The sequence below is a fragment of the Rhinolophus sinicus genome, linkage group LG12, assembly GCF_036562045.2.
Source record: "Rhinolophus sinicus isolate RSC01 linkage group LG12, ASM3656204v1, whole genome shotgun sequence".
Taxonomy (NCBI): domain Eukaryota; kingdom Metazoa; phylum Chordata; class Mammalia; order Chiroptera; family Rhinolophidae; genus Rhinolophus; species Rhinolophus sinicus.
Genome location: NC_133761.1, coordinates 30,681,228 through 30,709,017, shown reverse-complemented (window position 1 = coordinate 30,709,017; position 27,790 = coordinate 30,681,228). Strand labels below are relative to the sequence as shown.

Sequence of the window (27,790 nt, the reverse complement as noted above, 5' to 3'; positions counted from 1 at the left end):
CAGCTTTTACCCAGCCAACCCATCTCAGGAAAGAGTGACTGTTTGACTGTGTCCAATAGATTCCAGCTGTCTAACTGGAAGCAAGCCAAGAAAAGCCTGTGCCCCATTTTCCCTTCCCGGTAGGAAGGAGATTGGGAGGCTTTTACTTTTAAAAGCCAGGGAGTGAGATGGGCTGCAAAGCGCCAGTGTTATTCTTTCCCCTTCAGTGACAGGGGAGTGCACCGTCCTTATCATTCAGTGCTGGCTTAAGAGCTCATTTTCACTCAGAGGCTTTGCAAATTCACATGTTTTCTTATCAAAGTCCTGGACAGGAGGGAGACCCCAGCAGCTGTCTCCTCTACATCAGGACTGGTACAGGGAAAGCTCTGTGGTCTGTGATAAAACCTGAATGTAGGAGTTCATCAGGGAGCTCATTTAGTCCTTTGTCTCAGCTGCCAGCACCTCTTGATAACTCAGCAGAGGCCCAGGAGCTCCTGGATTCTAGGCACAAAGCCTTGACATGACAAAAATCTCAGGACCTTAGTTTTGTCACTTGAAAAGAGGATAATAATTCCTGCCACTTTTTCCTATCAGAGAAATTGTGGGCTAGAATGGGGTAATGGCTATGACAATGCCTTAAAAAGTTTTTAAGATTTGCTAGTCAAAGTGGCCCTCAGCCCAGCAGCGTCAGAATTACCTGAGAGCTTGTCAGAAGTGCAGACTCTCAGACCCTGCCCCAGACCTACCAAAGCAGAGTCTGCATTTTAACAAGATCCCAGGTGACTCCTATGCAAATTAAAGTTTGAGAAGCACTAATTTAAAAACTCTGCAAATTGTGCCTTGTAAGATATTACTGGGTAATGATTTGTTGAATGTCTTCTCTGTTAGCTCTGCGAGGTCTGACCCCACGCTAAATTGTTCCCCACTGTACCCCACTTTTTAGCTCAGTGCCTCACATACAGTAGGCACTCAATTAATATTTGTTGAAATAATGAATAAACCATACATCCTATGTGACTGACCCTAGAGGGTGACAGGAACAGACAGCACATGAAATTTATATCCCTATGAGACGTGTAATCCACCTGGAAGGTGGGATCCTGCATATGGCATCTGGTACAGTACCCATTGTGTGGTGCAGTGGCTCTCAAACTTCCCTGTGTGTATATCAGGATCACGTGGAGGCCTTATTAAAATGCAGAGGGCTGGGTCCCACCTGGGGAGTTTTCAACTCAATAGGTCTGGGGTGGGATGGAGGATTTGCATTTCTGACAAGTTCTAGGTGATGCTGCTGCTGGTGGTCCAGGAACCCCACCTTGAGAACATGACCTAGTACATTTAGGATGCCTGAATGAATGTCTTCATATTTTAAGTGTAGAATATGAGGCATTTGCAGTGACAAAAATAGCAAATTGGCAGGAAGGCATTTTCGGACTGAGGGATGTGTTTGCTATTTCAGGCCCTGGTGTACTTTAAAGTGGCGGGGCAGCCTGAGAAGGGGCAAGGACAGGGGGACCAAGTGGTTCTGGTGGCCCCAAGGTTATCCTTTGGGGCTAAAAGTGGTATTTCCAGGTCCTGGCTGTATGTCAGGGTCACCTGTGTAACTCTTGAAGACTACAGTTTACCACACCCCTCCTGCCCCCCACTTTCCCAGACTGCTCAGTGTCAGACAGGGCACTCTGGGGTTATTTGTTACCAAACAGCAACAGCAATAACAGCCATCTCCTCTATGCCAGGCCTATGAGCTAAAGCTTTGCATATATTATCTTATAAAATTGTCACTATAGCCCATGAGGTAAATGTATAGTTTTCTATTTGCTGTTATTACAAATGACCATACAGTTAGTGGCTTAAAATGGCACAAATGTATTATCTTACAGTTTTGAAGGTTGGAGAGTGGGCACAGGTCTCACTGGGCTAAAATCAAAGTGTCAGCAGAGCTGCATTTCTTCCTGGAGTTTCTAGGGGAGAATCGTTGCTGGCCCTGTCCAGCTTCTAGAGCCCTCTCACATTTTTTGTTCATGGCCCCTTCCTCATTTCGGTTTACGAACACTGTAAACCTGAAAGTAAATGCTTCGGTTTTCGAACACGCCTCGGAAGTCCAACATGTCACGTGGCTTCTGCTGAGTGCAAGATCCTGAGGCCTAGCTGTCGGCTGTTTTCGAACGTTTCAGAACTTGAACGGTCTTCTGGAACAGATTACGTTTGAAAACCGAGGTACCACTGTATTTTCTGGTCGGTAGATTAACAACCTTAATTCCATCTGCAACTTTAACTTCCTTTTACCATGTAATCCAACATATTCACAGGTTCCAGGGATTCGGATGTGGGAATCTTTGGGGGGCCATTAATCTGCCAGCCCTGGAAACACTCCTATTTTCTCCCATTTTAGAGATGAGAACATTGAGATTAGAGAAATTAAGGCATTTTCCCATGGTCACACAACTAAAAGTGGCCTGAGTTCCCCCCAAAACAGGGCCTAACACAAAGATTCAAAGATGAATCCTTTATTGAGGAATGAGATACAGTAAGTGAAAGACATGGAGAGCAGAGAAGGAGGGAGCATTGCAAAGATACACTATCCAGTTGGCCATCGCCTGAGGACCAACCATGGGTGAGAAGGGTAAGTGTTCCAGGTGTGGTACTGCCTCTGAGTTCCAGGTTGTATATGTTGAGCACCAGGCAGTTTCCCCCATTGCGGTCTCAGAAGCCCAGGTGAGGTGCTGTCAGGCTGCACTTGTGTAAAGCTGGTTGGCCCCCACTTGGGACTGGCCACCAGATCCCCAGAAGAGGCTGGAATGAGAGATAGGTGAGGCTGAGGGATTCTGAAGAGAAGCATAAAGGTGGCATATTAAATCGAAATATCTCTCTCAGACCCTGGACACCTGACTTAACCGCTTTACCATCTGCAATCATGTAAGTTCCACTTGGCTGGTAGTTCTGAGCTCCCTGAGAGGGCCGCCTCTGGTCCTGATACCACCTTCGGCACTCCGGAGAATCACTCCTTTTGGGAGCATGATGGTGTCCGAAAGAGACTCACGCAGACGTGAGCTTTGGAGAATTTCCCTACAATCCCCCCTCCCTAGGGATTTGCTTATCTGTGGCTAGTGGGGGCAGGATGGGGTGGGAACCCGCCCCTGTCTGTGTTCCTCATGGTCAAACCACACCTATAGCTTCATAAATAGACCCAACCATTTCAAAGGGCAGTGCAGTGAAAAATGATCAAAAGCCATGGAAAACATAAACCTCTTTTCATTTCTAGGTATTTATCCTGTAGAAATAATCCTACAGAAAAACTACAAGGCTGTTCGCCTTAGTGTTGTTTATAACAGGGGAATATGGAGAACAACTTAAATGTTCATACAACAGTGGAACCCCATCAGCTGTGAAATACTCTGTTGCACGATAAATATTGACATGGAGACATGTTTACAGTACATTGTTTTGTGCAAATATTCCCCTTTTTACTCTCTTATTGCTGGTTTGAATTCCCAACATTTTTACAGTGTTGCAAGGAATGTGTTTTGCTTTCATAATTTGGAAAAAAAACGTTTACTTTTTATTAAAAATAAAAACCATCACTCACTCCTCTCTGCCACAGAGCTGACTTGGCTAGAGTTACGCTCATTGACTCTTCTGAGATAACTCCCATATTTCTGTCTCTGGCCCTGATTTCTCTCTGAGCTCGGACTCAGTCATTCAACTGCCTATACGGGATCTCCACGTGACCATCTAGAAGAGATCTCAAACTTCACGTGTCCCTACCTGAATGCTTGATACCCTCCTGCTCCAAACCTGCTCCTCTTATGTCCATCTGCTGAGTCATTCTTGATTCTTCTCTTTCTTACCCAGAGCCCTGAGAACCCCTCTGCCACCTGCCATCGAGTCCTATTGATTTTACCTCCAGATTTCTCACCATGAACTCCCAGGCCTGAAGCTCCACCCTGCCTCGCTCTTCCCCTCACTTAATGTCCCAGTCCCTTGCTCAATTTCCTCCAGCTCAGGGCCTCAGTCCAGAAGGTTGAGAGTTCACAGCTCTTTTCCCACTCGGGACCTGCACACAAGCTGTTAACTCTGCCAGAAACTGCCCCTCTGCCTGTGAACTTTCTGCCATCCAGATGTCCCATCTTGGCAGTTGTTTTCTCAGAGAGCTTGTTTCTGGCCTTCATTGCCCCTCTGTGATTCTCTAAATGCACCGATTCTGTTCCTATCACCATCTATAATTATATAGACAGTGGTGGTGTGTCCACTATGGCCTCAGCTCAGATGGAAATTCCAGCTGGTTCTATTCAATTCCTCCTACTGCCCCATCTCCACAGAGGTGTCCAAGTCCCCTCCGCTTGATTTAGGGGGCTTTACAAGCACTTGGGACTCTTGACAAGGTGGAGAGTTGTGTGTGTTTGTGTGTGCGAGGGGTCTACACTCCAGGATAGCCCAGCCACTCCTTTCTCTGGTCCTCCCCATAGAAGTCACCTCTTCCTCTCCCAGTCTGAAGACATCACTCACTCCTACCCCCTGCCCCACCTCCCCAGTTCTTGTTGCCATGCTGTCTTTCCACTGTCCTTTCTCTAGGACCTGGCTTATCTGGGCTCTTCTCTGGGAGAGGAAAAACAGCCTCTGCAAGTTGCATGCATCCAAAGATCTTCCTGTGGCACCCGAGTGCTCTCTCCTTTTGTTGTTGTTTCTGCTTTGGTGACTATTGTCCTCATATCCAAATGAGAAGGAAGATGGGGGTGGAAATATACAGAAAACAACCAAGTTAATACTTGCTGTATAATCCTGCCCTATATCTTTTTATTTGTGTGTTTATTGGTTTCCCGTTTGATACCCTGTACCAGGTTGAACAGTGTCCCCTCCAAATTCATATCTACCTGGAACCTCAGAATGTGACCTTTTTATTGGAAATAGTGTCTTTACAGATGTAATTTGTTAAGATGGGGGTCATATTGATTTAGGGTGGGCTGTAAATCCAATGACTGGGATATTTCGATACAGTTACACAGGGACCCAGGGCAGAAGGCCATATGAAGTGAGGGGCAGCGACTGGAGGGAGGCATCTACAAGCCAAAGAAGGCTGAGGGTTGCCAGCAACCACCAGGAGCTGGAAGAGGCAGGATGGATTTCTCCCTGAGCCTTTGGAAGGAGCACAGCCCCGCCAACACCTTGATTTTGGACTTCTGGCATCCAGAACTGTGAGACAATGAATTTCTGTTGTTTCAAGCCTCCAAGTTTGTGGTACTTTGTTATGGCAGCTACGGGAAAGTAATATACACCCAACAGGACTCCAAGGCCCTCGAGGGCAGGAGCCACATCTATTTTGTTCACCATTGAATCCGCAGTGTCTAGTACAGTGTCGGGTACATAAATGGTCCAAAACAAATTTTTGTTGAGTGAAGGTAACTAATCCTGAGTAGGTGAGACTGAAGCAAGAGGGAAGAACAAGGACTGAGGTAATCTGTTTGGTTCCATGAAGAAACGCAGCAGCAAGAGAGTGAAACACTGAACTTGGCTATTCTTTCCCAATCTCTTTTTCAGATGCTGAAATGACTATTTTTGGTGAATGCAAATCATAGCTGTGGCCAGTGTCTTCAATCCAAGGCCACAAATGCAGGCGCTGAGCCGGGTTACAGTCGCAAGAGTTTATTTTTAAAGTAACCACGCCTGACCTTCAGGCTCAGAAGCCTGCAGACTCAGACTTCCCTGAAAGCCACCCCAGTGTGGCCAGCTCTCCTTCGCAGGGAAAAGCCACAGGACCCAAAATGGAAGAAACCCTCGGCTTTCTCCTCCACCAAAGCTAAGGAATACCGCCCCCTCCCATCTGTCGCCTACATGCTGACCGCTTTCTGGCATGTTTGACACCCACAAATCACAAGCTGCTGCTCTTGGCTTGCTCCAGTTTCTCAAATTAAATGATAAATGTGAGTGTGCCATGCAGCCTGCAGGGTGTGGCTGCTGAGACCAAATGCTCTCTCACAAAGCGAAGTTCTGTCTCACCCCTTGGCTTTCCTCGAGATGGGACAGGGAAGCGTTTTTTCATTACTGGTGGATATTTTTTTTTGTTTTTTGTTTTCCTGTTAATTGAGCCACAAGTAAGCAGCTATCAGCTGTCCACAGATACAACATAGGTTGCCAAAGACCTGGATTCTCCTTTGTCTCAGAAGTTTCTTTGGGTCCCAGGTTAAGAACACATTTTTCAATTGTTCAATCAATATTTGAGAAAAATAAGAAAAACTACAATTAACCTGGTGGGACTCAGGGTAACTTTTCGTTTTTCATTTTTTCAAACTGTATTTTTCTTATTTAATCTTTACACAAATAAAGAATGACTCTGACACCCTCAAAAAAGAAAGAAAGAAAAAGAACACATTACCCATTTGTCCTCAAGCTGTGCTTCTTTGGGAGTCTGTTTGTTGGCCTTGTATCCATCATGAGAATGGCCATACCTGTTGCCTTATTGAAAAAGTGAACTGAAAATTCCACACATCTGATTCCAAAACACCAAGAAGCAATGTTGGTTTTTAATGAAGGGAGGGGAGGAGAAAGTTACATCTATGACACACAGTGCAATTTTCTTTAAAATTGTCTTTAAACATGTTTTTCTTTACCCCGAAGTTTCACCCCTTACAATGGCTACTGTATCTCCTTCATTTTTATTTTTCCTATCCTCCCTTCTTTCTTTTCAAACTTATAGCCTCACAGGTTCTCCTTCCAACAATCTCCTCTTTCTAGACTTCTGCTGTATGAGGTTTTGCAGCCAGGTATCTCCCTCACCTTCTCTTGCACAGAGCCACTGGGCCTTCTCTTAGCCTCTCTGATTGGCCTCTCTACCTGTCACCCCACACAAGCCAACAGCTGAGCTCACTGAACTAATAAGATATCCTTCCTTCCTAGAAAGCATGTGGTTCCCCCCTCACAAGCAGAAACTTTTGGTGGATATAAACAACCACACCGTTTGTTGACACATATAACACCAGGGCTTTGGGGCTGGTCCCATTTGGTTCTCCCCATTTCCTGTGAGGCTTGTAGGCTAGAGAATGTGTGGTAAAGAGGGGGTAGGAGATGGCCAGAGCTTCAGTTCCAAGGATTTATGAGGCAATTCTTGAGCAAGCTGAGACAGCGACATGTGCTGAGTACCCTAAGAGTTCAAAGGGGAAAAGGTCACAGTCTGAGGACGTCTCAGGAAGCTCCAAGGACGGACCTAGAAGATGGGCTAAGACTAATCTGGTGGAGGAGAAGGAAGAAGGTATCCCATTCAGGAGAATCAGTGTGGGCAAAGGTGATGCAGCATGGTGGGAGACACCAAGGAGAGCTGCCTGGTGAGCGAGCAATTTCCCCAAGCACATACCTAAACCAGTTTTACTACTTTAAGATTGAACTTAAACTATATCCCTCCTGGAACTGCTCCCATTCCCAACTGTAGGGAGGCCTATGGTCTAGTGGACAGGCAGGCAATCCTCCACTCACCAAGGACTGAGGTTCCAAGGACGAGTATTTCGGTTGGTTGATTGGATCTGGGCATGCATTTTCCCACCAAAACAAAGTTATATGTGGAAATAGGCACAGATGTAGTAAGACTAAAATATGTGTGTGTTGAGTGGGGGTAGGAGTGGTACGTGGATTATTTTAACATGGTTGTGGTAGGTAAACCTTAAGCAAGTAAGAAACTTCATTTAAAAAATACGATTGTTCAAAGGAATTATTTTTAAAATTCATAGAAAAGTCATGTCCCTTCGATATTCCATGGGAAGTTAGTGAGAAATGATCCCAGGATGTTATGCTGAGAGTTTGGCTGCTCAACTGTCCTAGAAGTACTAATGGTGACCCTGAGCCCTGTCTCCCCTGGACTCCAGAACAGAAGCATGAGGCCTGCTGGGGCTTCAGCCACATAGCAGTGGAGGAGAGACCTGGGGCTTCACTGGCTGGGCTCCGGGGGTGTGTCTAATGTCTTTAGGGCATGAGAAATTAGCTGAGGTCCAGGCACCTGAACCTCATGGCTAGGTGGCTAACCAGGGGATAGAGCACCACAGTGAGGATCTAGGTGGGAGGAAATATGTGAAGGCAGGCAGGAGGCTGGGGTGTGTTTCAGGGCATTTAGCTGTGCCCTGCAGGACCTCAGGCACTGTCTGGTGGGTTTGGAAGCAGCATCTAATCCCCCAAGGAAGGGTCTGGAAGAACTTGGTTAGGTGTTAGGCTCCACAAGACTGGCTGAGGTCCAGAAACAGGCTTCGAGCTGTGTAGGCAAGTTAATTACAGAAGTTTAATCCTGTGAGCTGAGCCAGTGTGGCCAGGAGTTAGAATGATATGATTTGGATGCGTCCTATATAATCAAGAATCAATCTTCCTTCCTTCCTTCCTTCCTTCCTTCCTTCCTTCCTTCCTTCCTTCCTTCCTTCCTCTCTCTGTCTCTCTGTCTCTCTGTCTCTCTGTCTCTCTCTCTCTCTCTCTCTCTCTCTCTCTCTCTCTCTCTCTCTCCTTCTCTCTCTCCCTCTTTCATTCACAGTATGTGCCACAGCCATTTTCTAGGTGATGAGGACACTATAATAAACACTATTTCTACCCTCATGAAGCTTGTAATTTATGGGAGGAGGGGGATAGACACATAACAATGGTTAAATTCGTAATGATATAATTCTAATTATGGACAGTGTTCCAAAGAGGCACAACGTTTAACAGCATTAATCCAGCCTGGTGGTGATGAGGAAGGGAGTGCTCAGCAAACCTTCCCTCAGAAGTGGTCTCCACACTGAGACCTCAGAAGTGAGAAGTCAGCCAGGCAAAAGGGAAGAAAGGGATAAGAAGAGAAAGAGTTTTCTAGACAGAGGGAAGCACCAGTGCCACATCACCAAGGAAGGAAGGAGGACAGCGTGTTCTGGAAACTTGCTAGAGAGGCTGAGCAAGTGAGATGGGGTGTGACAGCAGAAGCAGGTCACTGGGCGCAAGTCTGGAGCTGTTCACAGTGGGCTGGGCTACCAGTGTCTCTGAGTGGAGCTGAGTCTCAGTAATAGTAATGATAATAATAATAGCTACCTCTTATAAAGTACTTTCTATGTGCTACATGCTTTCTATGCCTTATTCAATCCTCACAATCTCCCTAAGTGGTTAGTACAGTTTCTTCCCATTTAACAGATGAGGGGGATAAAGGACTAGAGAAATAAATGATTGTATCTAAGGCCACGTAGTCAACAAGTGAAGAAACTCAAACTTGATCTATAGCTTGCCTGATTCCAAAACCCTTGTTCTGAAAACTTTCCCCTGCTGCCATTTGGCATCACTGACTTGCTGAGAGGGGTTTTGGAAGCTGTCTCCAGTGCTTTAGCTCCACGGACCCCTGAGAAGGATGAGGAGGGGGAAGCAGGATTAGGGACCGGGTGTTGGTGGCGCGGGTGGCTCTAGCCGTGGTAGAGAATTGCTGGAGAGGACTCTGGTGGTGGAGGTGGTGGGGATGCACTGAGCTTGTTTATATGTATGAATCATTCACAGGTTGAGCATTAGTCAGAGACTGGCTTCATTGTTACGGAAGTAGTGGGCTGGGTGTGGACTCAACCTGAGGCTTCGAGGGCTAAATTTTTTCTCTCGCTGTGACATTGTGAACAAAGGAAGGCAAGTCAAATTTTGGGGTGACTTTTAAGTGGAAAAACATCTTCTCTAATGCTTGCAGGTGACTTTGAAGATAGTGGCAGAAAGGTACATTTTAGAGAACTTATGAAGTCCTGGACTAGATATGCCCAAAGCCAAGATGTCTCACTAGCAGAAGAAACCTGGCACTCTGTTTTGCAGTCTGCTCCTGCAATCACTAAGTACTTGCAGAAGATTTAAAATTAGTTGGAGAAGGAATTTATCACAGAGATAACTCAGGGACTTCCTAGCAGATATTTATGACCGTGATTCAGAAAGAACTCCCAAGCCCCTTGAGTGCAATAGAGTTGGAAAATACCTAAAACCGGTTTTGATGAAACAGACATCAAAATGGCAAGAACAAAGACCATTGTAGAATTTAAGACAAGCAAAATAACTGCCCCTCTTGGAATCAACACTCTGACTTTAATTGTGGCCCTGGTGGTGTGTTCCCCTATAATTTTCAAGGTGTCTGACTGTGTGAATAGGATACTTCCCACTTGAGCTTGACCCTAACATTAGTGATCCAGGTATAACTGCTATTCAAACACCAGAAGGTAGAACAGTCATGGAATGTTTGACCTGCAAGGGACATTCATTTATTCATGCAACAGAAATTTCTAAGAATGTATTAGTACCAAGTACATCTATGGCCCTGTTACATGTCACCTGTAATGGTCCTTGGACTAATCCAAACCTCACAGTTAAGAGTAAGAAGTCCTTATTAATAATTCTGTATTATATTACTTGAAAGTATAGATGATGTAATACAGAATTGTACACCTGAAATCTATGTAACTTTACTAACAATTGTCACCCCAATAAACTTTAATTTTAAAAAAAGTACTAATTTAGCTACAAAAAAAAAGAAAGTTGCTACGAAAGTAGGTCTTAAATAGTCTCACCACAAAAAAGAAATGGTAATTATGTGACATTATGTAGGTGTTAGCTAGCACTATGGGGACAATTATTTTTCAATTAAAAAAAAAGATTAGGAAGTCATCTGACCTGATGACTTAGGTCCATAGTTGTTAGCAGCCATTTCTGTGACTAGTAACAGTTGGAGTCCCCTTCCTTCTTTTCAGGATCATCAATTCAGCAAGGACTGGGTATAGAATACTGGAAGATAAACCTCTGAGCATGCAAGAAGCTCTGTACTAACTTATGCAGCTGGAGTCTCAGCGTGAGGAGGCAATGTGGTGCATGGGCAGGAATCAGGCTCTCCCAGTGCAAATCCATGTCCTAGGTATGGCCTTGGACAAGCTCTCTCTTTGAACCTAGGTTTCTTTTTCTGGACAATAGAAGCAATTAGATCTTTGTCACTGCATTGTTGTGAGGACTAAATGAAATAATAAGCAATAAAATTAAGGGCAAGTTTTAATTATGTTATACATAATTTTTGGTACATTGCAAATTTTCCCAAACATGTAAACATCACCAGATTTTTTAGACAAATAAAAGTAAGGAGATTTAGCATGCTAAGTCTTTTAGTCCTGTGCCTGGTACACAGAAAGTCAACATGAACCTTAACAATTAATAATAAGCAGGATGACCCTTAGGATGCAGGCATGTCCAAGCGAGTCTGGGGAACCAAAGTGGCAGCCCACGATGACTATATATGTTTGAGGGTCTGAGGCTACTCCTTCGATAGAATTTGTACTGAAGAAAAAGAACTGAAATTCTCAATCAGATTAAGGGCATTAGGTCAAAGCTGGAAGGGACAGGTGTTTCCAAGCACAGCACTGTGTCTGTCACATAGACCGAAAACCTTTCTTCCCCCCAGGGCCCCTTGTACTAGTCCTCACGGATTTCTGCCTGAGCTCTACGGGAGCGAGTGACAAAACAAAACAGCCATTTCCTGAAATCTCTGCTAGACTTTGAGAGCTTTAGACAGTCTAGTTTGTAAGTTGTTAACCTACTGTACTGGGAAACAAAGGGGATGCCCCTTCCCTGTCCTCCCTCCCCCTCCCCTGGGGAGGTGGCTGCTGGAGTCTAGAACAATGGGCACCAGGAACTGAGAAGATGTCTTGGTGGTGTCTTAGTGCAGCAGCCTACAAGGCAGACTTTATCATAGGGAGAGAAAAGGAGGAGAACAGAAACCATGTGGTACCTGAGGGGATTACCTAAGCATACCTGGGACATTTTTCTAGGTATATCAGATCTATTTAGGAAACTCTTGTTGAAGACATCAGAGTGTTACTGACGATCACCTGAGGCATGGTCTGGTATCTCTGCCAAGTGGGGTTAGGGTCTCCCGAGGAGATGAGGCCTGCTCTGTTGGTTGGTGAGTAAGCAAGTGGACCTGTCTTGTCTTCCTCTATTGGGTTTTCTTTGTGGCTTTAACAATTGTTATGTCAACAAATTCCATTTTAAAAAATGCTGACAAGGCAGTACTTTAGGGGTCTGTGTTTAGGGAGAGCAAACGATCCCCTTTGTATTTTAGCTGTATTTTTAAAAAGTTCATTTTTTTAAATTGTGGTAAAATATACCTATATGTGACATGAAGTTAGCCATTTTAACCACTCTCAGTGTTCAAATTCACTGGCCTTAAATCATGAAGATTTTCCCTAATTTTTTCTTCTAAGAGTTTTATAGTTTTAGCTCCTAAGTGTATAGCTCTTTGTCCATTTTGAGTTAATTTATGTATGTGGTGTAAGGTAAGTGTCCAACTTTTTGTGTGTGTTGATTTTGTACACTGCAACTTTGCTAAATTTGTTTATTAGCTCTAGTAGCTTTCTTTCTCGTGGATTCTTTGGAATTGTCTTGTTCCTTATCTTAGGAAGAAAGATTTCAGTCTTTCATTGTTGACTATATTATTAACTGTGGGCTTTTCATAAATGCCCTTTATCATGTTGATAACTCCACTTTTTATCTGAGAATATTTTAATTTCTACCTCATTTTTTGAGGGACAGTTTTGCTGGATATAGAATTCTCAGTTGACAGTGTTTTTTTTCTTCCAGTACTGTAAACATATCATCCTGCTGCCTTCTGGCCTCCATAGTTTCTAATGAGAAATTAACTATTAATATTATTGAGGATTCCTTGTGTATAATGAGTCACTTCTCTCCTGCTGCTTTCAGGATTCTCTTTTTCTGTTAGGTATGTACAGTGGTACCTTGGTTTTCGAACATCTCTGTTGACCAACATTTCAGTTTACAAATGCTGTAAATTTAATGAATCTATGGCATCATTAGACAGTAAAATTCATGCTATATTTGCAGTTTTAGGTGTTGATTTTAAAGGTCTGGAATGGATTAATCCATTTTACATTACTTTCTATGGGGAAACCGTGACTCGGTTTTTGAACGTTTCAGAACTCAAACGGTCTTCTGGAACAGATTACGTTCGAAAACTGAAGTACCACTGTATATTCGTGTCTTTAATCAAATTTGGGAAGTTTTCAGCTATTAATCTACAAATATTCGTTTTACTCCTTTCTGTTTCTCTTCTCCTGGGACTTCCATATAGCACATTTTGGTACACTTAATGGTGTACCACAGGTCTCTTAGGCCTTATTCACTTTTATTTGTTTTCTTTCTGCTCCTCAGACTGGATACTTTCAATTATCTTATCTTCAAATTTGCTGTTTCTTTCGTCTGTATTCTCTAATACACTGTGGAACACTTGTAGTGGATTTTTATTTTAGTTATTTTGTTTTTCACCTCCAGAATATCTATTTGATTCCTTTTCACAATAGTCTCATTTTTATACATTGTTTCCTGATTTCCTTTAGTTCTATGTCCGTATTTTCCTTTAATTCTTTGAGTATGTTTAAAATAATTGTTTTAAAGTCTTTGTTTGGTAAGTCTGATGTCTGGGCTCCTAAGGAATGGTTTCTGTCAATTTTGTTCCTTTGAATTAGACAAACTTTTCTGTTTCTTTGTATGCTTTGTGATTTTTTTGTTGTTGAAAACTGGACATTTAAATATTATAATGTTAAATTCTGAAAATCAGAATATTCCCCTTTCCCAAGATTTGCTATTTTTTTTCTGATTGTTGAAGGCTGTAATTGTCTGTTTGTTTAGTGACTTTCCAAACTATTTTTGTAAAGATTATTCCTTGTCAAGTGTGGTCACTGTTCCATTTGCTTATGTTCAGCTAATGTATGACAGAGATTTCCTTGAATGCCAGAAGTTAATGTAAAAGAAAACAAAACAAAACAAAACACACACACACACACACACCACACAAATGAAAAAGAAAACACAAACATTTCTCTCGATTTTCACAGATTGACTTTCTCCTGGGGCATTCCAAAACTTCATAAGGCTTGCACTGAGCCTAGGGATTGGCACAAAGTAAAATTTTAGTGTCTTTTCAGGTATTTTCTGAGCATGAATCTTGTCTTGAGCATGTGCATGGCTTTTTGAAGTTCCTGTATACCCAGGTGCTTTTGAATGTGCTAATTTTCCAAATAATTTGCCCCTGTCTCTTGGTTCTTAGGTGATCTAAGGCATGTCTGGACTATAATCCTTTTCCCCAGTCTTCTGTGGGTTGTTAGTTCACTTAGCAACATTTCTAAGCAATGCTCACCACTTTTCTGGTTTGAGGTCTGCGTTAGGCAAAACTGAGACAAGCATCTTTAGGTAACTCCCAGACAGATTAGAATAGGCATTCACAATAATGTTTGAACAAGATTTGTTCTGCTCCTTCTGGAACCAAGGACCAAGGACCACACTGGGGACACAAGCTGCTATCTCTTCAAGACTGCCTTCATATTAGGGAGGGAGTGGGGCAAGGGCAAATAAAAATGCACAAACTTTCCTGCCATTTTCTTCATTCCTGCTTTTTTCTTGATTCAGTATTTACTTGGTTTCTATATACCATTGGCTGTTTCCAGATTTCTGACAAAATTGGTTCTGACAGTTTTAGCTTGTTTTTTGGTGTTTCTGCGAGGAAACAAAAGCTTATAACTACCTATTCCGCCATTTTACTGACATCACTCGCAAGTTATACTTTTGATATCAAGTGACTTTATTTTTACCTCTATACTACTGTAGCCTTGGTTACACCACAAAATCCACTTTGACTAAATCTTTAAACTGGTGGATGATACCTGTGTTTTGTAGAGTAAGTTGAAAAGACCATGGGAAACAGACCAGAATCAAACAAAAAATAAGTCATATTTTTAACCTACGCATGGTTGTAAATACTATGTAAACAGCATCTACATTCTAATGGAAGAATTGCTAAAATTAATCTTTATTTACAATTAATAGTTGAAGGACACTTCCTAAAATGTTGGATTGAGTATTCAACAGTTCTAGTTGGTTCCCTAGACCTGTGCTGGCAAATGGGTTCTATCTCCTATGGTGGTGGCTGCCTAATATAAGGGGTAAAGGATTACGAAGTCACACCCATGCTTAGGGGACAAAGTTCCATAATCAACTTGTATTGTTTGTCATAGGCACAAGAGGAAGGAGTGCCAATGTTTATCAATTGCTGTGTAACAAATTACCCCAAAACTTAGTGGCTTAAAACAACAACATACCTTTGCTATCTCTCACTATTTCTATGTGTCAGTAATAGGGGAGCAGTTTGATTGGGTAGTTTTTGATTCAAGATCTCTTAAGAGGTTGCAGTCATGGTTTCAGCTGGGATTGCAATCATCTGATGGCTTGACAGACTAGAGGATCCACTTCCAAGAAAGCTCACTCACATAGCCACTGTCCGATTTTAATATAATATAAGACCGGGTCTTGTATTAATTTTTGTTCCAAAAGACGCGTTAGAGCTCATGGTCCAGCTAGGTCTTATTTTTGGGGAAACATGGTAGCAAGTTGATGCTTGCTAGTGGTACAAAGTTCTACCCCTCTCCCTATGGACTTCTCCATAGGGCCACTTGTGACGTGTCCTTAGAACATGGTGGCTGCTTCCACCAAAGAAAGCAACCAAAGAGAGGGCCAGGCAGAAGCTATCATTTTTATGACTTAAATTCAGAGTCACATAGCATTATTTCTGCCACATTCTATTCTTTTGAAGCAAGTCACTATATCTGGCCCATGTTTAAGAGGAGAGGAATTAGATTTTACCTTTTAAAGGGAGCATGTCAAAGAATTTGTGGACATATTTTAAAACCACCATATAACACTATGTCAGGTGTTTACTCACCTATTTAAGAATATCCATTGACCCCTAACACAATCTGAGTAAGGTAAATTACTGACTTGTTTTATGAAAAAAATATTATTTAAAAAAATGCAGAGTTGAAAATAAAGCATACATATGTATTGTGTGTGTGTGTGTGTGTGTGTGTGTGTGTGTGTGAGAGAGAGAGAGAGAGAGAGAGAGAGAGAGAATGAGAGTTTCCTAGTTTCTAAGAGAATTACTCAAAAACAGCTAAGGGAACTCCAACAATATAACAACTCATTATTTCAATAAGTTCTATACCTAAAATCTATCTCTCAGGATATTGGCAGAGAGAGAAGAGGGCAAGAAATAAGTCTGGTTTTTCCCCCTTCACTGTCTTTCCTCAGAAGGTTCTGCCATAGGTTAACATTCAAATACTGGGAAAGACTCTAAATTAAAAGCAGGCAATTTGAGCAGAGCCTCCCAGTTAGGTCTAGTCAATGCAAACAGTTCCCTTGCTTTACAGAAACAACCCAATAGGCCAATGCCACTGGCAAACAGAATTTCAACGTGGGAGGTACATATGCAAATGGCACCTGCATTCAATATTTCTTACTTGGTCTCAACAGAAAAACAACTACTCAAGCACAAAATGATGAACTTATTTTTTGAGCATTTGGCCCTGAGAATCGTATGGTTTGTGCCCTCCTTGCTTTGCTTTTTAAGCATGTCTCCTTTTATTTTAAGTAGCAGATTTCTCTTAGCAAAAGAGCACTGTGTACCAGCCAAGGTTGGAAATGGTAGGTTTTCAATGCTGAGTGAAAATATTGTGTTGAGCCCTTTGACTGCTTAAAGCAGCAGGGTTGTTTACTTGGGCTGGAGCACAGCTTTGTTGAGGCGGAGAGTCATGGTCCCATCATCAGGGTTGCCTAGCAATAGGTTTATGCCATGCCGCAAAGTTCCTAAATGGGCTGGACCACAAGTACCAATTTTGGGGAATTTCCAGATGACAGTCTTGCTCTCACTCTGTCATATTGCTCCTAAAATCTGAATCACATAGCAAGATGTAAGAGTAATTGTTCAGTGTCCTCTAAAATTCTCTTTTTGAAAAAGTTAAAAAGAGTATTTGTTCATTGACTATGTTTCTTTAGATATTACAGAGAGTTGGTCAGTACAGATTATTGGAAGTATCTAATTTTAACTTAACTTGAGTATTATCCTGACAAGCCAGTTTAATATTCATCAGTGTAGCTAAATGTGTACAGTGATCATTCTATCAACAAAGATAATGTATTTTTAAAATATACTTTGTCGTTAGAAATGGTATTACCAGGGAAAGAAATCACATATTGACATAAAGGTATATTCTACCAACAATGGATTTGAGGGAATTAACATGATAAAATAGACTAGTTTATAATTTATTCATTTATTAAACAAATATGGAGTGACTACCATACTATTTTCTGTAACTAGAAAAGTTAACAAAACATTTGTCACCTGCCTTCCTAGAACTTATAGTGTCGCAAGGAGGAAATAATAAGGTAACCCCAATGTGTGGGGGAAAATATAATGAGTGTTTGGAAACTGTAGTGTGTAGAGGGAGAAATTAAAGTAAGGGAGAAAGGGTCTGAAGATTAAAGAGTGCTTGGGGAGCAGGATTCTCCATGTAGGAGGGTTATGAGGAGCGATGCAGTACACCTCCTCGGTACTCCTGAAAATAGAGCCAAGTGCAACATGACCGTCTCCCCCAACCAATAGAAACTGGGCATAGAATGGTATTTTTGTTGTGTAAAATTGTGACTCTGTGTATCTTTGTGGTAGTCTTGCTATTGACATGGGCCTTGCTTTCATTATTTATGATTTTCAAAAGCAATATTGATTTTATTATAAAGGGACTATTTTTCCTTAGAGGGTTTGTTGATTAACGTTTGTTGCAGTTAAAGTCTCAATATAGCCACTACTGACTTTGGCCACTTAATCCTTCTATCAAATGTTTTTATTAGCTACTGTGCATTATGTATTCAGGAACTCAACATTGAGTGTATTTATGTTCAAATCAGATTGAAGGCTTGGGTTAGGAATTATGTATTTTTTTCCTCTATTTCAATCTTTAGACATTTTTGTGCATAAATTCAAGGTTAATATCAATTTATGCGAGTTTGGGTCTTTATCCAGAATATATACAAAGTAGATTATTGATCTTAAAATATTGCCTCTTTAAGGACATACATTAACTCTTTCTATCTTGCTTTGCATAGTGACTTTGACTAAACCATGTTCAAGAGATAGTGGATATATATATTTTTTGTAATGATAATGGTATATTCATTGCTGCTAATTACAGAGCCATGACCAACATTAACTAGTTAATTCAAATACCAGCCACATTTGCTGAGTATTTTTAAATTTTAGAGGAAGCCCAATTTAGGTTTATCTGGAATGTTTGAAATACTCAGTTCAAGAATCATTTCAGGTCACAGTTACTCATTTTATTTCCAGTTAAAAATAGCTAGCTAATAATTAGCTGGGATAGGTCAGGTAACAAGGGTAGAGAGGAAAGAATGGGTAAAATAGACATTATGTTAAAAGTGATACAACTGGATCATTGATTAACTATCTTGAATGAATTACAATAAATAAGAATTTTGAGACAGATAAGGATAATGAAGGAGTTAGACCAGATAATCATTTTTTTAAAAAGCCATTGTCTTTATCTTGCATTTGTTTTATCATTGATTAGCCCCAACTAAATACAAATTTATCATAAAATCAAAGTTAAAGAAAATCAATAAACTTTTAAAATTCAAACCCAATATATGTATTGAGAAACACTGATCTAAAGAGAGAAAATGCATATCATAAAATGCTTCTGCAGAAGCTTAAATTTCTGGAAATTCTTTTCTTTTCTTTTTTTTTATTTTAGTAGACTTTTTTTTAATTAAAGTTTATTGGTGTGACAATAGTTATTAAAGTTACATAGATTTCAGGTGTACAATTCTGTATTACATCATCTATAAATCCCATTGTGTGTTCACCACCCAGAGTCAGTTCTCATTCCATCACCATATATTTGATCCCCTCTGCCCTCATCTATCACCCCCCTCTTCCCTTACCCTCTGTTAACCACTAAACTATTGTCTGTGTCTATGAGTTTTTGTTTCTCATTTGTTTGTCTTGTTCTTTTGTTGTTTTTTGTTTATATACCACACATCAGTGAAATCATATGGTTCTCTGCTTTTTCTGTCTGACTTATTTCGCTTAGCATTATACTCTCAAGATCCATCCATGTTGTCACAAATGGTCCTATTTCATCTTTTCTTACCGCTGAATAGTATTCCATTGTGTATATATACCACAACTTCTTTATCCATTCATCTATCGAAGGACATTTTGGTTGTTTCCATGTTTTGGCCACCGTAAATAAAGCTGCAATGAACATTGGAGCACACGTGTCTTTATGGATAAATGTTTTCAGAGTTTTTGGGTAGACACCCAGGAGAGGGATTGCTGGGTCATATGATAATTCTATTCGTAATTATTTGAGGAAACTCCATACTGCCTTCCATAGTAGCTACACCAGTCTGCATTCCCACCAACAGTGTATGAGGGTTCCTTTTTCTCCACAGCCTCTCCAACACTTGTTACTATTTGTCTTGTTGATGACAGCCATTCTAACTGGGGTGAGGTGATATCTCATTGTGGTTTTGATTTGCATTTCTCTGATGATTAGTGATGTTGAGCAGTTTTTCATGTGTCTATTCTTATTTGTATGTCCTCTTTGGAGAAATGTCTCTTCAGGTCCTCTGTCCATTTTTCAATTGGGTTGTTTGTTTTCCTGTTGTTGAGTTGCATGAGTTCCTTGTACATTTTCGATATTAGCCCCTTATCACAGGCACTGTTTGCGAAAATCTTCGCCCATTCAGTTGGTTGCCTTTTTATTTTGTCAATGGTTTCTTTTGCTGTGCAGAAGCTTTTAAGTCTGATATAATCCCATTCATTTATTTCAGCTTTTATTTCCCTTGCCTTTGGAGTCAAATTCATAAAACGCGCTTTGAACCCAAAGTCCATAAGTTTAGTACCTATGTTTTTTTCTATGCAGTTTATCGTTTCAGGTCTTATGCTTAAGTCTTTGATCCATTTTGAATTAATTTTGGTACATGGTGACAGATAGAAGTCCAGTTTCATTCTTTTGCACGTGGCTATCCAATACTCCCAGCATCATTTATTGAAGAGGCTGTTGTATTTTCTCCATTGTATGTTTTTTGCTTCTTTTTCAAAAACTATCTGTCCATATTTATGTGGTTTTATTTATGCATTCTCAATTCTATTCCATTGGTCTGTGTGTCTGTTTTTCTGCCAATATCATGCTGTTTTGATTATTGTAGCCCTGTAGTACAAGCTAAAGTCAGGGAGAGTGATACCTCCAGCATTGTTCTAAGATTGTTTTGGCTATTCGGGGTCTTTTGTGGTTCCATACAAATCTGATGATTTTTTGTTCTATTTCTTTAAAAAATGCCATTGGGCTTTTGAGCGGATTGCATTAAATCTGTATATTGCTTTGGGTAATATGGCCATTTTAACTATGTTGATTCTTCCAATCCATTAGCACGAAATGTCTTTCCATTTCTTTGTGTCTTCTTCAATTTCTTTTTAAAATGTATTGTAGTTTTCAGCATATAGGTCTTTCACATCCTTGGTTAAGTTTATTCCTAGATATTTTATTCTTTTTGCTGCAATTGCAAAAGGAATTTTTTATTATTATTATTATTTCTTTTTTTCTGAGATTTCATTGTTAGTATATAGGAATGCAATGGACTTTTGTACGTTGATTTTGCAGCCGGCAACTTTACTGTATTCATTGATTGTTTCTAATAGCTTTTTGGTGGAGTCTTTAGGGTTTTCCATGTATAGCATCATGTCATCTGCAAAGAGTGACAATTTAACTTCTTCATTTCCAATTTGGATGCCTTTTATTTCTTTGTCTTGCCTGATTGCTCTGATGAGGACTTCCAACACTATGTTGAAAAGCAGAGGTGATAGGGAATAGCCCTGTCGTGTTCCTGAACGTAGAGCAAAGGGCTTCAGTTTTTCAACATTAATTATGAGTTTAGCTGAGGGTTTGTCATATATGGCCTTTATTATGTTAAGGTACTTTCCTTCTATACCTATTTTATTAAGTGTTTTAATCATAAATGGATATTGTATCTTGTCAAATGCTTTTTCTGCATCAATTGATATAATCATGTGATTTTTGTCCTTTATTTTATTTATGTGATGTATCACATTGATGGATTTGCGTATGTTGAACCATCCTTGTGCCCCTGGGATGAACCCCACTTGGTCGTGAAGAGTCATCTTTTTAATGCATTGTTGCATTCGATTTGCTAGAATTTTGTTTAGGATTTTTGCATCTGTATTCATCAGAGGTATTGGTTTGTAGTTCTTTTTTTGTGTTGTCCTTACCAGGTTTGGTATCAGGATAATGTTGGCCTCATAAAATGAGTTAGGGAATACTGTCTCTTCTTCAATTTTTTGGAAGAGTTTGAGCAGGATTGGTATTAGATCCTCTTTGAAGCTTTGGTAGAATTCACTAGTGAAGCCATCTGGCCCGGACTTTTGCTTTTGGGAAGGTTTTGAATGACTGATTCAATTTCCTTACAAGTGATTGGTCTGTTTAGATTTTCCAGTTCTTCAGGGTTCAGCCTAGGAAGGCTATATGTTTCTAAGAACTTGTCCATTTCTTCTATTGAATTTGGTGGCATATAGTCCTTCATAGTATTCTTGGATGATCCTTTGTATTACTGTGGTGTCTGTGATAACTTCCCCTTTTTCATTTCTGATTTTGTTAATTAGTGTCTTCTCTCTTTTCATCTTAGTGAGTCTAGCCAAGGGTTTGTCAATTTTGTTAATCTTTTAAAAGAACCAGCTCTTTGTCACATTAATTTTTTCTATTGTCTGTTTGTTCTCTATTTCATTTAGTTCTGCTCTGATTTTTATTATTTCCTTTCTTCTGCCGACCTTGGGTTTCATTTGTTCTTCTTTTTCTATTTCTTTAAGGTGTAACATGAGGTTATTTATTTGGGAGTTTTCTTGTTTCTTGAGATAGGGCTGTAATGATATAAATTTCCCTCTTAAAACTGCTTTCGCTGCATCCTAAAAATTTTGGTAGGATGTATTTTCGTTGTCATTTGTTTCTATGTATCTTTTGATCTCTCCTCTAATTTCTTCTTTGACCCAGTCGTTCTTTAAAAGAATGTTGTTTAATCTCTATGTATTTGTGTTTTTTCCTGCTTTTTTTCTTTGCAGTTGATATCCAATTTCAAAGCCTTGGGATCAGAGAATATGCTTGGTATGATTTCAATCTTCTGAAATTTGCTGAGGTTAGTTTTATTTCCCAATATGTGGTCTATCCTTGAGAATGTTCCATGTACACTAGAAAAAAAATGTATAGTCTGATGTTTTAGGATGAAGTGCTTTATAAATGTCAATTATGTCCATTTCATCTAATGTGTCATTTAGGGCTGCTATTTCGTGATTTATTTTCTGTTTGGATGATCTATCCATAGTTGTCAATGATGTATTTAGATCCCCTAGTATAATTGTGTTTTGGTCAATTTCTCCCTTTAGTTCTGTTAGCAGTTGCTTGGTATATTTTGGTGCTCCCTGATGGGGGCATAAATATTGATGACTGTTATGTCTTCTTGTTGTATAGTCCCCTTTACCATTGTGAAATGTCCATCTTTGTCTCTTGTTACCTTTTTCACCCAAAAGTCTTTTTTATCTGATATCAGTATAGCTATACCTGATTTTCTCTGGATACCATTTGCTTGGAGTGTCAATTTCCACCCTTTCACTTTGAGTCTATGCTTATCCTTGTAGCTGAGATGTGTCTCTTGGAGACAGCATATGGTTGGGTTTAGTTTTTTGATCCAATCTGCTACTCTGTGTCTTTTTATTGGTGAGTTCAGTCCATTTACATTTAGGGTGATTATTGATATCTGAGGATTTCCTATCATTCTATCTTTAGTTTTCTGGTAAGACTGTGTCTCCATTGTTTCTTTGCCTTTTTGTTGTCTATTATTTCTGTGTGGTGGTATTCTGTGATGTTTCCCTCTGTTTTTCTTTATTACAGTACATATTTCAGTTCTGGATTTTTTTTGAGTGGTTTCCCTTAAGTTTATGTAAAAGAAAGTTTGATATTTAGAGTATTCCATTTTCTTCAGCATGCCTACTTTCTCCATTCCCATATTCCGGTTCAGGCCTTTACACTCCCCCTTTTTATGTTTTGGTTGTCACAAATTGTCCCTGTTGATGGTGGTCGAATACCCTCCTTTAGTATTTCTTGTAGTGCAGGTCATGTATTATAAAATTCCCTCAGCTTCTGTATGTCTGGAAAGGTTTTTATTCCTCCTTCATATCTAAAGGATATCTTTGCTGGGTATATTATTCTTGGCTCATAATTTCTCTCTTTCAATAGTTGGAATATTTGGTTCCACTCCCTCCTGGCTTGTCGAGTTTCTGCTGAGAAATCTGATGATAATCTAATGGGCTTTCCTTTGTAGGTTACCGTCTTCTTTTCCCTGGCTGCATTGAGTATTCTATCTTTGTCATTGATTTTTGACAGCTTCAATACAATGTGTCTCGGAGAAGGCCTGTTGGGGTTGAGGTAATTAGGTGTTCTATTTTCTTCTTGTATTTGAGGATCCAGTTCTATCCACAAGTTTGGGAAGTTCTCATCGACTATTTGTTTGAATATACTCTCTGTTCCCTTCTCTCTTTCTTCTCCATCTGGTATGCCCATTATTCTTATATTGCTCTTTCTGATGGAGTCAGAAAGTTCTTGTAGAGTTCTTTCATTTCTTTTAAGTCTCAAGTCTCTTTCTTCTTCCATCCGGGTCATTTCCAGGTTTCTATCTTTGATGTCACTGAGTCTTTCCTCCATCTGGTCAACTCTACTACCTAAGCTGGTTATTTCATTCTTAATTTCTTCTACTGAGTTCTTAATCTCCAGAAATTCTATTTGGTTCTTTTTTAAAATTTCAATTCTTTAGTAAAATGTTCATGTTGTTCTTTGATTGTGTTTCTGAGTTCATTAAACTGTCTTTCTGTGTTTTCTTGCATCTTGTTGAGTTTTTTCAGAACTGCAATCTTGAATTCTCTGTCATTTAAGTCACATATTTCCATATCTTTAACTTCATTTTCTGGAGACATTTCACTTTCTTTCTGATCTGTCTTGTTGCCTTGGTAATTCATGGCAATTAATGATTTATTATTTCTCTTCCTAGACATCTACAGGAGTGGCTTCTGCAACAGGTTGATAGGAAAAAATTTTCTTTTGTTTTCCAGTACGTGTTTATAGAATGCTTTATTTTCTCTATGAGTGCAGCCTTTTTTTCTCTCTCACACTGTAGTGTTATGTTTTCTCTGCACCATTCCAGCTTATCACACAATGGGGGTATTCCCTGGAAGGTGGGCTTTTCCTCTGTTAAGAGTTCACCTGGATCATAGGGCACTGTGTCCCTGGGGGGATGCAGAGAGCTTTTAAAGTTCCAAAGCTCTTCCTGCACCAGATTCAGAGCCTGTGTGTTTCAGCAGTTCTGTTTACTCCTGCAGGGATCCACCCAGATAGGTGGCGATAGGGGCAGGGTGAGTTGTGAGAATTGGCCTAGAGCAATGACGGCAACCACCACCACAGCCGGACCTGCTTTCAAAGCTCCCACCCCTTTGCCAGAACTAGTTGGGCTGTGAATCTGTGCCTGCGGTCCACAGTTCTCAGAACTGCAAATATTCTGTTCTTTTGATCTGGCACTGCTACTGTTCAGCTTCTAGCACTGGGCAGGTGGGGGCGGGGTGAGCTCTGGGAGGATAGGGAGGGGCAGCTAGTCTCAGTGCCTAAGGCTTCCATTCTCTGTGGCAGTGAGGGCTTAAACCACCGTTTTCAGCCTTCTTCCCTCAGTCTTTTCTCCGAGGTCTCTGCCGTGAGCGTTGGGTCAGCCATGTTATATGCTGTCCCCTCAGCCCTGTGGGCCATAAACGGAGTCCTAGCAGTCCGAGTTCTTCCCTCTCCCGCAGATGCAGTAGTTACGGGATGCAGCAAGCTCAGAGCACTGAGCTAGGTCTGTGTCCTCGCCCTCGTGGCTCCGTCTCCGCACTTCTCCCTTCCCTCCTCCCCTGCTCACGCAATTTGCCCACCTTTAGGTGAATTCAGTAGTGGGCCTCTTTGTCTTGCCTGTCTTCTGTGCAGGGAGTCCTTTGTGGAGTTATAGTTTTTCAATTTGTTGTAAATTCCTGGGGAGCCTTCCAGAGGCTCACCTCACACCGCCATTTTGATGACGTCCCCAGTAAGACTGGAAATTCTTAATGACTTCAACATTCTATCATTTCCCCACCACTCTGTATTTCCATGGAATTAGACCAGATAATCTTGAGATAGGTCTAGCCTATCAATAAAATCATATAATTTTATATTTAAAGTAGAGAAAAATAAGCACTGATGTATCTTACCAACTCAGTTTAGTTTTTGTACTTGCCGTTGTATAAGGTTCAAATTTCATAGCATAAAGTGCATTCTTGAAATCTTGGGTTTTCTCCAAAATGGATAATCATTATTTGTTTTCTAATGCAATGCCAAGAACATCAACAAATAACGTTTAATTATTCATTGCTTTTCTTTTTCTTTAGCTTAGTTTCAATTGTGAAACTGGATATCATCCAGAAACAGCATATATTATATTCTTCATTTAAAATTTGAAATACCCAAGGCATTATTTTGCTTCCAAAGGTGCTTCACCTTATTCTCTTCAATGTATATGTGCTAAAGGTTAGTAAATTATTTTCATTAATTTGCTGAAAAGGTAAATAGTTGTATGATCCTCTGAAACTTGGACTTCTTTGGAATTGGACAAACCTAAGTTCCCATTATGTTATACTTCAGACTTCCGATTCAATACTTCTTAGTAATGTAACCTTGAGCACGTCATTTAACCTCCTAAATCTTTCATCACTAATCTATAAAATGAGAAGAATGATGGTACCTATCACATAAAACAGTTTTTTAAAATTAAATTCGAGTTGAGTCGTTGGTACAATTCCAAACACTTAGTGACCCTTCAGGAAATGTTAGCTTGTATTACTGCAATTATTATCAATAGTATTTGGTATGGGCTGAATTGTGTTTCTCCACCACACACACAAGAAATTCATTTGTTGAAGTCCTTACCCCCTATACCTGAAAACGTGAGTATATTTGGAGACAGCGTCTTTAAAGAGGTAATTAAGGAAAAATGAGGTCGTGTGGGTGGGCCCTAATCCACTATGACTGGTGTCCTTGTAAGAAAAGGAGATTAGGATATAGACACACAAAGGAAAGGCCACGTGAAGACACCGGGAGAAGGTGGCCATCTGCAAGCCAAGGAGAGGGACCTCAGAAGAAATCAACCCTGCTGACACCTTGATCTTGGATTTTTAACCTCCAGAATAGTGAAAATTAAACTTCTGTTGTTTAAGCCAGCCAGTCTGTGATACCTTTTTATAGCAGCCCTAGCAAACTGACACAGTGCTACTGTTAAGAGTATGTTTCTAAATTACATGTTAAACAGTGTAAGATAAAGGACCCTTCTGAAAGCTACTGGTCTTTTTTTTTTTAATCATTTTCTTGCATGGAAAAAAAAATCAATTGCATGTTCTGTTCTTTGTCCCGAAGCTGTTATCTGTGGGGTTTGGCTAGCCTGAGTTAGGCCCTAGGTGAAATACAGGCACAAAGATCATGTGGCCATTGTACCCAAGATGCCCCAAAGCATAATATCAACAGCTTGATGATTTGGCACTTGTTATGTCAATACTGGTTAGAGCAGTAGGTGTGGGGGAAGGGAGCAGAGGTGAATCAGAGAGTGAGTTTCATACTTCAACATTACTCCATTAGAATGGTCTGAGTTTTTCTCCAAGCAGAGCTAAAGATGTTGTTTGTTCATTTAGTGTTATTATGGGAACAAAATCATTAGCTATAGATTTTGTTTTCTGTAAACCAGATGGAATCATGGATTCACTGGAACTGGGGATAATAACACCCACCTGAATGGCTGATGGCTCTTGGTAGACAGCTCTGAACTCCAGGCGACTCTTTTTCATCCTCAGCAATTTGGACTCTTTTTCTTCCAAGCCCATCCTTACTCACTGCTCATCTGTCCTTCACTCTACTTTCTTTCCTCTGGCAGGGCCAGTGTAGGCTGGCTGTGGGCACGTGGATGACACTGACAGCAACAGAATCCAGGCCACTTAAATCATCTTGTCCTCCTCTGATTGAGCCAAGGCTCACCTCCTCCAGAGAGAAGAAGCAAGAACTTCCCCATGCCCACTACCCTCAGGAATTTCTGCAGCCAAACTGAAGCCATGAATGCTCCTTTGCCAATTAAAACAACTTGTCTATTGTCATTGGAGGTGAAAAAAAAGAAACTTAAATCCTTAAAATGATAATCCAGGAGTGTTCAGGAGGCTGGCTCTCCATAAGCGAGACTGAGGCACATGTTTCTAAATTGCAGGTGGTAAGGAGTGGCATTTAGTCTGAATCTCCGTGGGCATTTCAGTAGGGTCATGAGGGGCAGGGTCCACAGCTGAAAGTAAGTGCCTCCTTACGTTTTGCACTCTAGGGTCCTTGCTTACCTCACTCTAGTCCTGCAACTACTACTCCGCATTGGCAGTGTCTAGCAGGGAGCAGCTCGCAAAGGAGGATCATGGTTTGCAGAGTCCGAGGCCCAGCATCACAGAGCAGAAGCAGAGTTAGAGCCAAGAAGCAATAGTTAATAGCTGGCAAAGTCACATCCACTCCTCCTTCACTTGATTCAAACTTCTTGACAACCCTGAGCTAGAGCAGATACTACCGTTTCCTTTCATTCAGGTCAGTGATTTGCAGCGGTCTTGGGAGTAGAACTGGGGCTGGGCCCTGAGTCTTTGCAGTGTCATGATGCTCCACCTCCCCTCAGACCACGCCCAGGACACAGCAGCCCACCCAGTTGATTCACAGCCTGGCCCGATCCACCCTCCGTCCAGAGCGATCTGGAGACATGCCATTCTTTCGCCACGCCAGCTTGCCCTGTCAGCCTTAGTCAGCCTCTGGCTTCATGATTT

At 40.7% G+C, this 27,790-nt stretch overlaps 1 long non-coding RNA gene across 3 annotated transcripts; it reads right to left on the bottom strand.

The window, feature by feature from the left end:
- Positions 1-2,470: 2,470 nt before the first annotated feature.
- Positions 2,471-27,592, bottom strand: LOC109461421 (uncharacterized). 3 transcript variants are annotated; one of them, XR_002139688.2, is made up of 3 exons: positions 26,738-27,592; positions 6,350-6,429; positions 2,471-2,772 (listed from the first exon to the last, which is right to left on the bottom strand). It is a non-coding gene; the product is annotated as an uncharacterized LOC109461421 (long non-coding RNA). The 3 variants fall into 3 exon arrangements; XR_002139689.2 differs by having other exon boundaries at positions 6,350-6,422; XR_012490675.1 differs by lacking the exon at positions 6,350-6,429.
- Between the last annotated feature and the right edge of the window lie 198 nt (positions 27,593-27,790).